Source organism: Odocoileus virginianus, chromosome 18 (assembly GCF_023699985.2).
Source record: "Odocoileus virginianus isolate 20LAN1187 ecotype Illinois chromosome 18, Ovbor_1.2, whole genome shotgun sequence".
In the NCBI taxonomy this organism is placed as follows: domain Eukaryota; kingdom Metazoa; phylum Chordata; class Mammalia; order Artiodactyla; family Cervidae; genus Odocoileus; species Odocoileus virginianus.
The window spans coordinates 20,105,392-20,117,631 of NC_069691.1; the positions used below are offsets into that span (position 1 = coordinate 20,105,392).

At 44.2% G+C, this 12,240-nt stretch overlaps 1 long non-coding RNA gene across 5 annotated transcripts in view; it reads right to left on the bottom strand.

Annotated features, from left to right (window-relative positions):
• LOC139039421 (uncharacterized) overlaps nt 1-12,240 on the bottom strand; it is a 244,864-nt gene that overhangs the window by 13,172 nt on the left and 219,452 nt on the right. For all 5 annotated transcript variants that reach the window (XR_011492685.1, XR_011492686.1, XR_011492682.1 and 2 more), the window contains 2 exons: nt 9,435-9,642; nt 8,254-8,340 (listed from right to left, as the gene is read on the bottom strand). This is a non-coding gene — a long non-coding RNA (uncharacterized lncRNA). The remainder of the gene's footprint in view (nt 1-8,253; nt 8,341-9,434; nt 9,643-12,240) is intronic.

The window sequence follows — 12,240 nt, forward strand, 5'->3', positions numbered from 1 at the left end:
GGAGAGGAAGGAATGAATGGGGTGTGATACTGGGATGAACACTTTTCACTGTCAGCCTTTTTATATATTTTTATTGTGAACATCATGACTGTATTATTAAAAATTGAATATCCCCTTAAGGAGATAGAAAGTTATGATAACTGGAGATATAACACAGTTTTATAAAGAACAGTAATGATATAACACAGTTTTATAAAGAACAGTAACGAAAGCGAAAATGTTAATCACTGAGTCAGGTCTGACTCTTTGCAACCCCATGGACTGGAGCCCTCCAGGCTCCTCTGTCCATGGGATTCTGTGGGCAAGAATACTGGAGTGGGTGGACATTTCCTTCCCCAGGGGGATCGTCCCGATCCACAGATCGAACCTGGGGCTCCTGCATTGCAGGTGGTCTCCTTCACTGTAAGCAGGTTCTTTCCCGAATGAGCCACCAGGGAAACTCTAAAATAACAGTAATAGCTAGCCCGATTAGTTTCATTTCTCAAGGCAGTGTTATTCCCCTGGGCTATGAGGGTGAAACCAGAGGTTAAACTCAAGTGCATCACATTCAATAAAGGCTGGTCCATACTTCCTCTGGCCTGGACGGAGGAATGTAGGCAGGATATGACGACAGGTGGAGGGTTTTGAGCTACTTCCACGACAGATCCAAAGGGTGCAGACAGGGTTATGCACATTTTGAAGGAACATTTACACTCTGGGCCTCTTTCTGCTGAACAACTTTTAAATAAATATTTGCCTATTAAATTTGCAAATGATTAAAAAATGGTAGGCATCCCTAACGTGCTCCACTAAAGAATGTTTAAAAGTAAGTAAAAGAATCCACTGGCTCTAGTAAGGATCTACAGACAGCGCGATGAATGCATGAGTGGAATAAACAGCACGATAAATGCATGAAGTGGAATAAACACAAAAACTTGAACTGAAGCTGACAAACATCAGCTGTGTACTAGAAGAAAAGACTTAAATGTAGATTGTATAAAAATAGGCTTTTTGCTTTGAATTATCTAAACACTCGAGTAAAGTGGCCCTCAGCCTACGGTTTGATTATATTATTATAAGTATGGTACTCAAGACAGCAGTGGTCACTATTGCTTTGTACTTAGCATGTATCAGAAGATGTATGCTGTCCTGTTCTTTTAAAGGGGACACTGAAAACCTGGCTATTTCCAGAGAGGATTTAAAATTTTAAACTAGTTCAAAATCACTCTTAAAGGCGGGGAGGAGCTGAGCACGTTAGCCTGAGGACAGGGAGACTAGGAGAATATTTTCTAAGACTCTCCTAATACTTGAACAACTGCCACCTGGAGATTGGAATAGATCTATTTCTTTTGAATTCATAAGCACAACTAAGATTAATGAGTTGAATATACAGGAAGTAGATAAAGGATCAATATCAAGAATGATTTTTTAATAATTAAGAGATGTCTAAAGTAGAAGAAAGTAGTGAATAGCCCATGACTTTATGAAAAGTTACTTAACTGTATTAGTGATTAAGGGCTTCCCTGGTGGCTCAGAGCGTAAAGAATCTGCCCGCAATGCAGGAGACCCAGGTTCGATCCCTGGGTCAGAAGATCCCCTGGAGAAGGAAATGGCACCCCACTCCAGTACTCTTGCCTGGAGAATCCCATGGACAGAGAAGTCTGGTGTGCCACAGTCTATGGAATCTCAAAGAGTTGGACACGACTGAGCTACTAATACTATTAGTGACTAAATAACTATAAATCAACTATAACCAGATGCAACTTTAAACACTTATTTTAGAGTCTATTAGATTTGAAAAAGCATAGAGACTGGTAATATCCAGTCTTAGGAAAAATACGGACAAAAAGAGCCTGCTTATCAATGGCTATTATGAGTGGAAATTGGTGCTGCCACTGAGAAAGTTAGGATCTAGCAGACTGTAACATGTATGTACCCTCTGATCCAGCATTTCTATTTTTAGGCATCTCACTTAGAAATATTTACATTACTGTGCAAGCTCTATGTTCAAGTGCACTTAGTGCAAATTTTTTTTTTGCAATGGCAAAACAAAAAAAAATAATTGGAAGCAATCTAAACGTCAGTGGATCAGGGATTTTTTAAAAGACATGATGGTATATCCATGTCCTTGACTGTCATTCACCCATGAAAAGAACAAAGCTTATCTATCTGTACAGATTCAGGACTTACTACTAAGCAAAAACGTTAGTTGTAGACTGTTAGTATAACCTTTGTATAAAACAACAGCAACTCCACAGTGATGTTATTTGTTGGTCCAGGCACAGAAAATCACTTGAAAGGATATGGACCAAGCAAGCATATCTGAGGAATGGGGTGAGGGGTGGGTGTGTGGATTGACCCTAGACACTTTTGAAGTTTTTAATTTATATGTGAGCATGTTTAGGTTTTGTAATGAAATCAAGACTTTAAATATGGAAAAGCTGACTGCTGAGGTGGTGAGCTCTCTGTCACTGGAATGTTTAAGCACAGGCCCAAGGAAGCGGGATACAGGGGGAGGTAGGGAGGGATGAAAGTTGGGTGAAATGACCTCTGAATACCCTTAATATCCTGAGATATAATATTCAAGTGTCCTTGAACCACACTCCTCTGGGCCCTTCTCTGCTAACTCACACAGGAGAAGCTCCCACAAGATGAAAGAAAACAGAGCATTCTAAAAATGAGCCAAGTCAAAGTAATCGCTGCTGAGACCTCGTGCGTCCATCACCAGAGGAGAGCAGTATCCTGCCGGTCACACCGCATATGCCCCTGCAGTACTCTCCCCCCTGCAGTACAGATGGACTTCCCGGCACTAAATCCGGGGATGTTTGGCCAGACAGATGCAAGTAAAGCTAGGAAGCTGCCACGGGCTTTAGAGCACTTGAGAGCTCAAGCTTTGGCCAGTGTCCCCACAAGCTGATGGATTTCCTTCCTGGCTGCGCGCGCGGTAAGGAGGGGACCACTGCCTTTGACTTACCCTAAACTCCCTTTCCTGGCTGTGCTCAGGGCAAGCTGATGTGTGCCCTGTAGGCTTTGACACCGGGGGCACCTTTGCAAGCTCAGCCAGGCCTTGGTAAAGCCTGTTGGCCACTTCCAGTCCTGGGGTCTCAGGGGCCCACCAGCTTCCCACAGGCCCAGTAACCAGAGGCAGGATCAAGTCCACACTCTCGTGCTTACTGCTTATTGTCGACAAACAGCACTTTCCCTGAGAGGGTCTCTCCTTCCCTGTCCAAAAGAGGAGTCTGAAGAAGACACCGCGCCTGATACCAGTGAGTCCAAGGCTCAGTGGGGGCTGTTGACAGCCAGACCCTTACCCTATGGGGCAAGGAAAGAGTTAAAAGCCAATTAGGCTCCAGGTCCAGAACTGGGGACTAGTAGTTCACGGTTTATTGACTCATGGAACACTTTTAAAATAAGGATAGCTCAATTTATTGAGCAGTTACTATGTGCTGAGTATTGTCCCAGGACCATTAGGTATATTAGCCCATTAAATCTATACAGCAACCTTATGGAGTTAGGCCAGGCTTCAAATCCAGGGACTTGGTCACTCTATAAATCTATATGGCTGTATCAAAGTTCATTAGAAGCCCAATAATAACAAAGTTTGGGGAATTGATTTCTTGGCAAAGCCTGGCAGGGCGGAAAGTCTGGAGTGTGGCCTTTTACTGTCTGATGCCAACCTGTTCAGGGGTCCCGATGGGCTTCTGGAAGCAAGAAAACCTATTGGGGCAGATGGCCTCTACCATCTTTCCAGCCCCAATGTGTGTGTCTGTATGTGTCTGTGTGTGTGTGCGTGTGTCTGTTTGTGTGCCTATATGTGTGTATATATCTGTATGTGTGTGTGTCTGTGTAAGTTGAGTTGCTTCATTTCACATGAAGGAGGACATCCTGCTGATGCTCTGAACGCAAGGTCACCTGTCCTGGGATTCGGCAGGGCTCGTGGGCGGGCAGGGAATCAGGTGTGCACTGAGCGTGGAGTACATCCCTAGAGGGGACATTCTGAACTGAAGATTTTGGGGAGAAACTTTATATAGTCTAACTGCTAAGTAAAATGAACCACTTTTATATTAAAATACATACTCAGCTATATTATGAGGTAGAATGCAAATGTAGAAGCTTTTTAAAATAAAGCATTTAACTTCAAAGAAATTTCCTCTGTGAAGCAGGCCGCTTCAAGCTTATCTCCCTCACCCTTGCAGGAACAAATTCATTTACTTGGGATGTGAGTAGGGGGAAGTTTGAGAAATAGATGCACAGATTCCTTGAACACGAATGCTGTGTGGAATAGGAGTGACTCACAGATCATGTGCCTTCTGGTTGTCAGTCCAGACAAGGCTTCTGGGGATCCCCTCCTCCTGAGCCCCACAAGCCCCCTGAGCTGTATCACATGCCCATGGGCACTTCTTTCTCAGTAGGTGGCCATGAGGAGCCTGGATGTTTTCATAAGAAGTGGAGGAGGGCCAGGTCACATGACTCAGATCAACCCTCACTGCTGGTGGGACACATGGAGAAGCGTGGGGAGAGAGCAGGAGTGTCAGAAAGAGAGCAGAGACTCGGGGGTCATGGAGTGGCACAGCCCTTAAGAGAACACCAAACACTGACAGTCACCTTGTAGGTGGTCCTTCCCCTCTTCCCCCCACAACTTTCAAGCCTTTCCAGTAGGAGAGAAAGGGGTGCACAGAGTGGGAAGTTACCAATGCTGCAATTAGCATTGTTAGCACCTGCTTGCCTGATCATTAAAAAAAGGATTCTAGATTGTGAAACCGAAAGCTGTAACCTACATGGGGAAAATCCATTGAGGCATTACTCAGACACAAGAGGTTCTACAACCAGGGATGATGGAAACGAAGACAGGGGCTTATTCATCACCGCCCCCCACCTTCCCCACCACCACCCATCTATTCTGGGAAAGAACAAGTTGGCTGACAAAGCACAGACCCTATCTCACTCCTCCAAATCCCAACCCAACTGGCTTAAGAGATTTCATTACAGATTTTATTTTAGCCAGAGTTGATATGGCTACCACAGAAAACTGTCTTATCTTTATTTCAGTCTAAAAACTAAAAGTAACATTAACATCAGTGCTTATTTTCTGGAAACCCAGAGAAATGAATACTACTGTTTGAACCTAGTTTTTTAAAACTTTAAAGTTATGATGACAAATAGTAGAGGATGATGTGGAACAGCACAGATGAGGAAGGGGAATGATACCGACTGAGACCCAGCAAAGGCCACGTCAAACCAGAAGGCCAGGCCGTGGATGAGGCCAGACTGCGCCATCTGAAACACAAAGGGAATTTCTATTCTGCAAGGAAATAAAAAAGAGAAAGAACAAAGAAACACTTGAAATTATTTTTCTGTTGACAGACATACTGGATACATTTGTGAGATCGGTGGGAACATTCACAGAACATTTTCTTTCTCTCTGAAGCACTCTTGCTTTGGCAGCAAGACTCTCGGTGGGTGACTAACGCTTGGGTGAGGCTGCACATTTAAGAATGTTGCTTCTTGATGAAACCCTGCAAGGACCAGCCCACTGTGCTGCAGTGATCCAGAACTCCACAGGGAGGGTACAGCATTCAGAATGGGGTTTGACTACTGAACAGGAGGATGACTCAGGACACGGATGACAACTGTCCTTCCAGAAGCCAAAACGTGGGCTCTGGCAGCTCCCCTAGGTAGCTCTTCAGAAGGGAAAGGCTATTCAGACCCTTACGCGATGAAATGGACCACGAGGGTGAAGATGGAGCTCAGAAGGTCACTGTCACAGTTCATTTCTTTTTCAGGGAGGCAATATAACTTCCCACCACGCTGCTGCAAAACTCTGGCAGAAGGGGCCATGGCTGATGTCAAATGCAGAGTAAGTAGGAATAGAAAGAAAGTTGGAAAAGACATAACAAAATATAGAAGCTGGACCTGTTTTAGCCATGGATCTTTGGAAAGTCATTTAAATTCTCCGAGCCTCAGTTTCCTCCTTTGTTGAGTGCTTGTGCTCAGTCATGTCTGACTCTTTGTGACACCATGGACTATAGCACGGGCTCCTCTGTCTGTGGGAATATCCTGGCAAGAATATTGGATTGGGTTACTATTTCCTACCCCAGGGGATCTTCCCAGCCCAAGGATCCAACCCACATCTCCTGCATTGGCAGGCATATTCTTTTACTTTTAACCTACCTGGAAAGCCCCTTCCAAGCAGCGAAATCTCTCTTCCCTCTCAAGGTTCTTGTGTAGGTCAAGTGGGAAAAAATGTATATGAAAGTGCTTTGTAAAGTTGAAAGTATTTCACAATTAAAAGATGATATTATTGGTCCACTGATGGAGCTATACTGCTCCAAGGAGATACATTTTAGTGAATGCTCTAGAGACTGACAAAGAAAAATCTTATTTTTAAGATTACTTGTATTTATGGTACCACCAAAGGCCTAACTTCTTCCATTCTGCAGTAGTCAGAACATTTCTCGAGTTTTCCGTATTTGTCACACTGAATTTGTTGGTATTGCATTACAATTATTTCATCCCCTAAAGGGACCATGAGCTTCTCAAGGAGAAACTTAAGTGACTTAATGTACCTTTGCAGGCACCAGTACAGTACCAGGCATAAAGGAGAACTGCAATCAACATTCGCTGAATCAATGCACAAATGACATTGCAGAAAAGTCAACAAAGATACACTTTTCAAAAAATACCCTCAGGAGGCAGACAAGAGTGGCAAATAAAGCCATGGAAGTCAATTTTGCCTGGATCTTGATAGTTACTGGACTTCTCTGGTGGCTCAGCAGTAAAGAATACACCTGCAGTGCAGGAGATATGGGTTCGATCCCTGGGTCTGGCAGATCCCCTGGAGAAGGAAGTGGCCACCCATTCCAGTATTCTTGCCAGGGACAGAGGCGCTTTGTGGCATACAGTCTATGGGGGCGCAAGAGTTGGCCATGACTTAGCAAGTGAGCACACAAACGGTAGCTATTAGAGTTGTTCCCAAATGCCTATTCTCTTGCTCTGAGCACAGTAGGACTGCATTCATCCACCTCCTGTGCTCAGGTACTGCCTTGTGATTTGCTCTGACCAATTAAATGTGAAGTGAGTGGTGTCACGTCCCAGCAGAAGCTTTACTGCTAGTACATGCTTTGCCATGCTCTTCTTCCTCAGTAATCATTCCTTGTTTCAGATAGGGGCTGCGGCACCAGCCTGATAGCTGGGGTGGGTGATGCTGCATGGAGCTAAGCTGATGCACAAAGAATGAACAGTGTGGGAGAGAAAGGTCTCTGTGTTATCATAAACCACTGAAGATTGGTTTTATTACTGCAGCATACTCTAGCCTATCCTTACTGATACAGCATCCTTTGTCCATCATGATCTCGAGGCAGATGATGGTCTGAGTTAACTAGCTGTACCTTCTGAAGTCTGTCTGATTCATGCTTCCTCAGTCATCCTGGCAAATTATAACCTGGCCTTATATTTATTAATTTCAAATTAATTTTTAAATTAAATTTATTATCAAGGAAAAAAAAAAGGTCAATCTTCTCAGGCAGAAAAAGGAAAATTCTAATGAAAGGTCATTCAAAGGGGATTCATATTACCATCTGAGAAATAAGTCTTCATTTCAGAGTCTCTTCAAGTGGAAAAAAGAGGACAAAAACTAACATTTACCGAGGGCCTTCTTGGAAAATGAGGTAGAGCCTGTAAAATTTTTAGTATGTTACCTAGTATGCAGTAAGCACTCAAAAAGTTGTAGCTCTTCTTCCTGTCATTAGTGTGGGTACTTGCCTGGGTGGATGGTTAAAAAGTCCAGACACTGGCCTTCTGAAAGGTTCAATCCTAGCTTCAACTCACATATTAATTCTGTGCATTTTATATAATTTTGTATATGCAACTTACTGTTTCATTCTACTTGATATGTGTCATTAGTTAAGTGGGGACAAAAACAGTACCATCTGCCTAGGGTTGCTGTGAGGATTAAATGAGTCATTATATATATATACAAATATATATATATATATATATATATATATATATATATATATATGGCTCAGAACAGTGTATATAAGCATAAGCTACTATTCAATGTTTCTCATTCAATTCCTAAAGCAATCCTAAGAAGGAAGCATCATTATCCTCATTTTTCAATAAATGAAACTAGTATTAACAGACCCTCCCTGTGGGTAACTCACACCTGAAATCTGTCCCCTGTGTGAGCTCTGAAACTCTGCCCTGAAGCTTAGGGAATGAGAGAGGTAGAGGAGAATCTAAAAATCAAGAGCAACATCGATTTGTACCAACCTGTGGAGGTCTGTCTCTTGCACATCCATAAAGTTTACTGTGTGCTTGACTGTCTGAGCCATCAAATTCCTAATGTCAAATGTGTCCCTGGGGAAAAAAAATAAAGATGATACCTTTTTTTCCGGATAAACTGAAGTCAAGCAAGATTGCTGTCTAGCTTTCCTCCTGAAATTTTAAGTCAGCAAGAGTGAGGGTTTAGAGGGCATGAGCTTAATGAGAATAGTATTAACAACAAAAGCTCACATTTATTTAGTGCTTACTATACGCCAAGCACTAAGTGCTCTGTACTTTATTAAGTTCTTTACTAGGTCCTATCTTTTAATCCTCACCAATGTCTCGGGAATAGGCATTTGGCGTTTTTTGGACCATCCAGAATTTACCACCTCTCCACACTCCAAGAAGTTTCCCAGCAAATCAGTCTACCCTCAGCTCCAGGTAGAAGCTGGCGCTCAGGTACCTGACCTCAGAAAAGCCAATCAGAGCATTACTTTTTCCCTGAAGACAGGAGCTGATTCACAGATGGAGGCATGAGCCAAAGTTTGACAAACAGGCTCCATCTAAACTAATTCTGGGGCTTTTGCCTAAGTTATTAGGAAAAGTCAGGTTCTCCTGTGGGACTTAGTTACAAGGATCTGAAGTTGTAGCTTCTGATGCTACCTTCTTACCCTAAGGAAAGACCCTGCTAGGCAACAGAGTAAAATCACAGGAAATGGAGATAAGTGGTAAGAGTAGAAAAACCAGACCCTCGTGACAATGTCTGAACTTGTGCAACAGGTCCCTGAAGCAAGCTCTGTCTCCAGGCTTTGCAGTATTGGAGAACCAATAGTTTCATTCTAGTTTAAGCCAGTGTGAGTTTCAGATAATGCAAACTTGAGTTGTCTAAGGTTACACAGCTAGATGGGATCACAACTGAAACCCACATCTGTCTGACAACAAAACTCCAGCTCCCAGCTATTTATTATCCAAAGCTTCCCCTTCTATTATGCATTTGGTCACTAGAATCAATGAGAGGATATGAATTATTGAACAAGTATGAGGGCTGAGTGTGTGCATGCGGTGAGTCAGGACACTTGGAGAATTAAAAGTTACTTATCAACATGCAGTCAGAAAATCTCCTTGCTTTCAATAGTATCATTCTCTGAGAATTTTCCTAACTGATCAGGAGATCAGAGGTGGAAAACCTGAAACAGCGTTCCCAGGAGCTTTTTCTTTCCTTCTGTGTTGGCTCAGCACAGCTCGTCCCAGGCGCCTGAGTGAGCAAGTGGATGAGTCAGCAGATAAACACCCGGGAAGAAGAGCCCACTTATCACTACTGGCTGGCTGAAGTAGTCCTCCACCGTGGCACCCTGGAGACTGGACAGGCCGACCCCGAAGCAGCACCGCTGGTACCTGAAATAGATGGCAGAAAGCAACACCATGCATCTTGTCGTGTTTCCCCAAGCCCCAAAGAACCGTAATGCACTGCATGGCCACCTCGTGGGTCCTCAGCCCCGGGGCAAGTATGAAGATGTGTGAAGGGCAAGAGGTTGACGAGGGCAGAGGAAGAAACTCTCTCTAAAGTCTCTGCGGTTCAGGTGGCGAGAAAAGCAAGGAGGTAATGGAGGCGGAGGAAATTACTTGTGGGGAGAATACTGACAAGGGTATTTAGCGGCTGAAAGGCCTTTGAGTCCCCTCCCTTGACCTCATGCCTTGTGGACACAGCCTTCATGTCCTGAAAGACAATTCCTTGGCCCTCTCATTATCTCAACCCAAAGCACAACAGAGACCTTCCAACGTTTACAGAAATAGATTTCCTTTTCCTGTTCTTCCATGGCCACTCATGCACCTTGATGGCATTTGTCGTGGTGGCCGACACCCAGTCTAGTGGGGAACTGGAGCCCACTCCCCACTGTCCATTGGGCACATTTCTTCTCAATTCCGGGCTCAGGGCCGTCTGGACCTCAGCAGTGGGCACGTTCTACGAATGCTGCCTCTCACTCACTCCTCTCAGTGAGCCAGATGTGGGGCAAATGCCCCAGCGCACGCCTGGGGCGGGAACACAGCAACAACTCCCTGCTGGCTTGGCTAAAGGTCTTGGCTTTTAGCGAAGAGATCTGGGGTGAAGATTAGCATTAGCATTAGTTGCTAAGTCGTGTCTGACTCTTTGCAACCCCATGGACTGTAGCCCACCAGGCTACTCTGTTTCATGGAATTCCCCAGGCAAGAATACTGGGGGGGGTTGCAATTTCCTTCTCCAGGGGATCTTCCTGACCCAGGGAACAAACCCGGGTCTCCTGCACTGGAGGCGGATGCTTTACCATCTGAGCTACCAGGGAAGCTGTCTTTAGCGTCTGGGCTACTAGGGGTGTGGATTAAGTGTGGCTTTACTCAAATTCTTCAACTGCCTGGCTATGTGCCTTGGGTGAGTTATCTGAACTCTGGGCTTCAGTTTCCTTATTTCTAAAATGGGGATAATTATAAACTCATTTTGTAGGGTTATGGTAAGGGTTAAATGAGTTAATACAAGTAAAGCACTTTAAGCAGTGCTTATCATTTTGTTCCTACTATATAAGTGCTGGCTATTATTCTCTGAACTTCACCTTCCAAAATCACACAGGGGACTAAGGCAGTGGTTCCCAGTAGGACTGTACCATGGGATGACTTGGAAAGTTAATTAAAAATTCAAATTCCCAGGCACAACTGCAGTGATAAGGCTGGGGGACCTTATCACTGGAGACAGAAGGCCTTTGAGATGAGAAAAAGTTTTCCCTACTAAGGCTGTGTGTGCGTGTGCTGGACAGCCCATGAATCAGACGGGAATTCAGTTTATTAGTTTCTATTCCTCCCCAACCCACTGCCTGCCGACCTGCAGGGAAGAAAAAAGAAAACAAAAACAAAAACAGAGAATAAACATAAAATGTGGATTACAGTTAGATTTTAGCCAAAGGAAGGCTCAGAATCAGGAGACAATGCCTCAGATGCCCTGTGGGAGGCAGGGAGGCTTAACACAGTTAAGTCAACAGCCAGTCCCCAACCTGCAGGCGAAGCACCAGGCCTCCAAGCCTTTCAGACCATGAAAGGCTTGTACTATTTTTCACCTCTGAGCCGTTGCTTGCTTTTCCTTCTCCCCAGAATATTCCTTCCCCTCCTTTGCCCCATTAATTCCTACTCAATCTTTAAGAGTCAGCTCAAATATTTCCACTTGAAAATGTAAAACCTGGTATTACAATTAAATATTCAAGTTTTACCCACTTAAAAACAGAAGTTATTCTTTTTCTTTCTGTGTATATTTAACACTTAGCATGGGGCATCGAACACTGTTAGTACATAAAAACATCTACGTACCTATCTTTGCATTTAATGAGTGAATGGAGAACTGGGCACCTAAACGGCCCTGTGTGTGGGCCAGTGACAATGAGGACAATGCTGTGCTCAGTCATGTCTGACTCTCTGCAACCCTACAGACGATAGCCCGCCAGGCTCCTCCTTCCATGAAATTTCCCAGGCAAGAACACTGGAGTGGGCTGCATTTCCTACTCCAGGGGATCTTCCCCACACAGGAATCAAACTTGCTTCTCCTGCATTGGCAGGCAAATTCTTCACCATCAACCACCTGGGAAGCCCAATAAGGACAATGGGGAAATGGAAAATCATTTGCCAAAGTCTCTCTCGCTTCATCTCGTTCCCAACACTCTCTTCCATCATGGGCCAGAGACAGGCTGTCCACAGGTACAGCCAAACTGCTGTATGTCACTTCATAAATATACATAGCGGAAACAAGACTCCTGTTATCCTGGAAAATGTTTGGAAATAGAACACTAAATTTAAGCAATCTTTCTCAGTATTCAGAAAGAGAGTGAAAGTGTTCTTGTGGAAATAAGCCATTGTCACAAAAGTTTTTATTGGAGGGAAATGGGGAGAGGGAGGGAGGGGAAGCGAGGAGGGTGGTAGGGAGGAAGAGGTGGAGAGAGGGAAGAGAGAGGAGGCGAGGGTCAGAGAGTCAGAAGT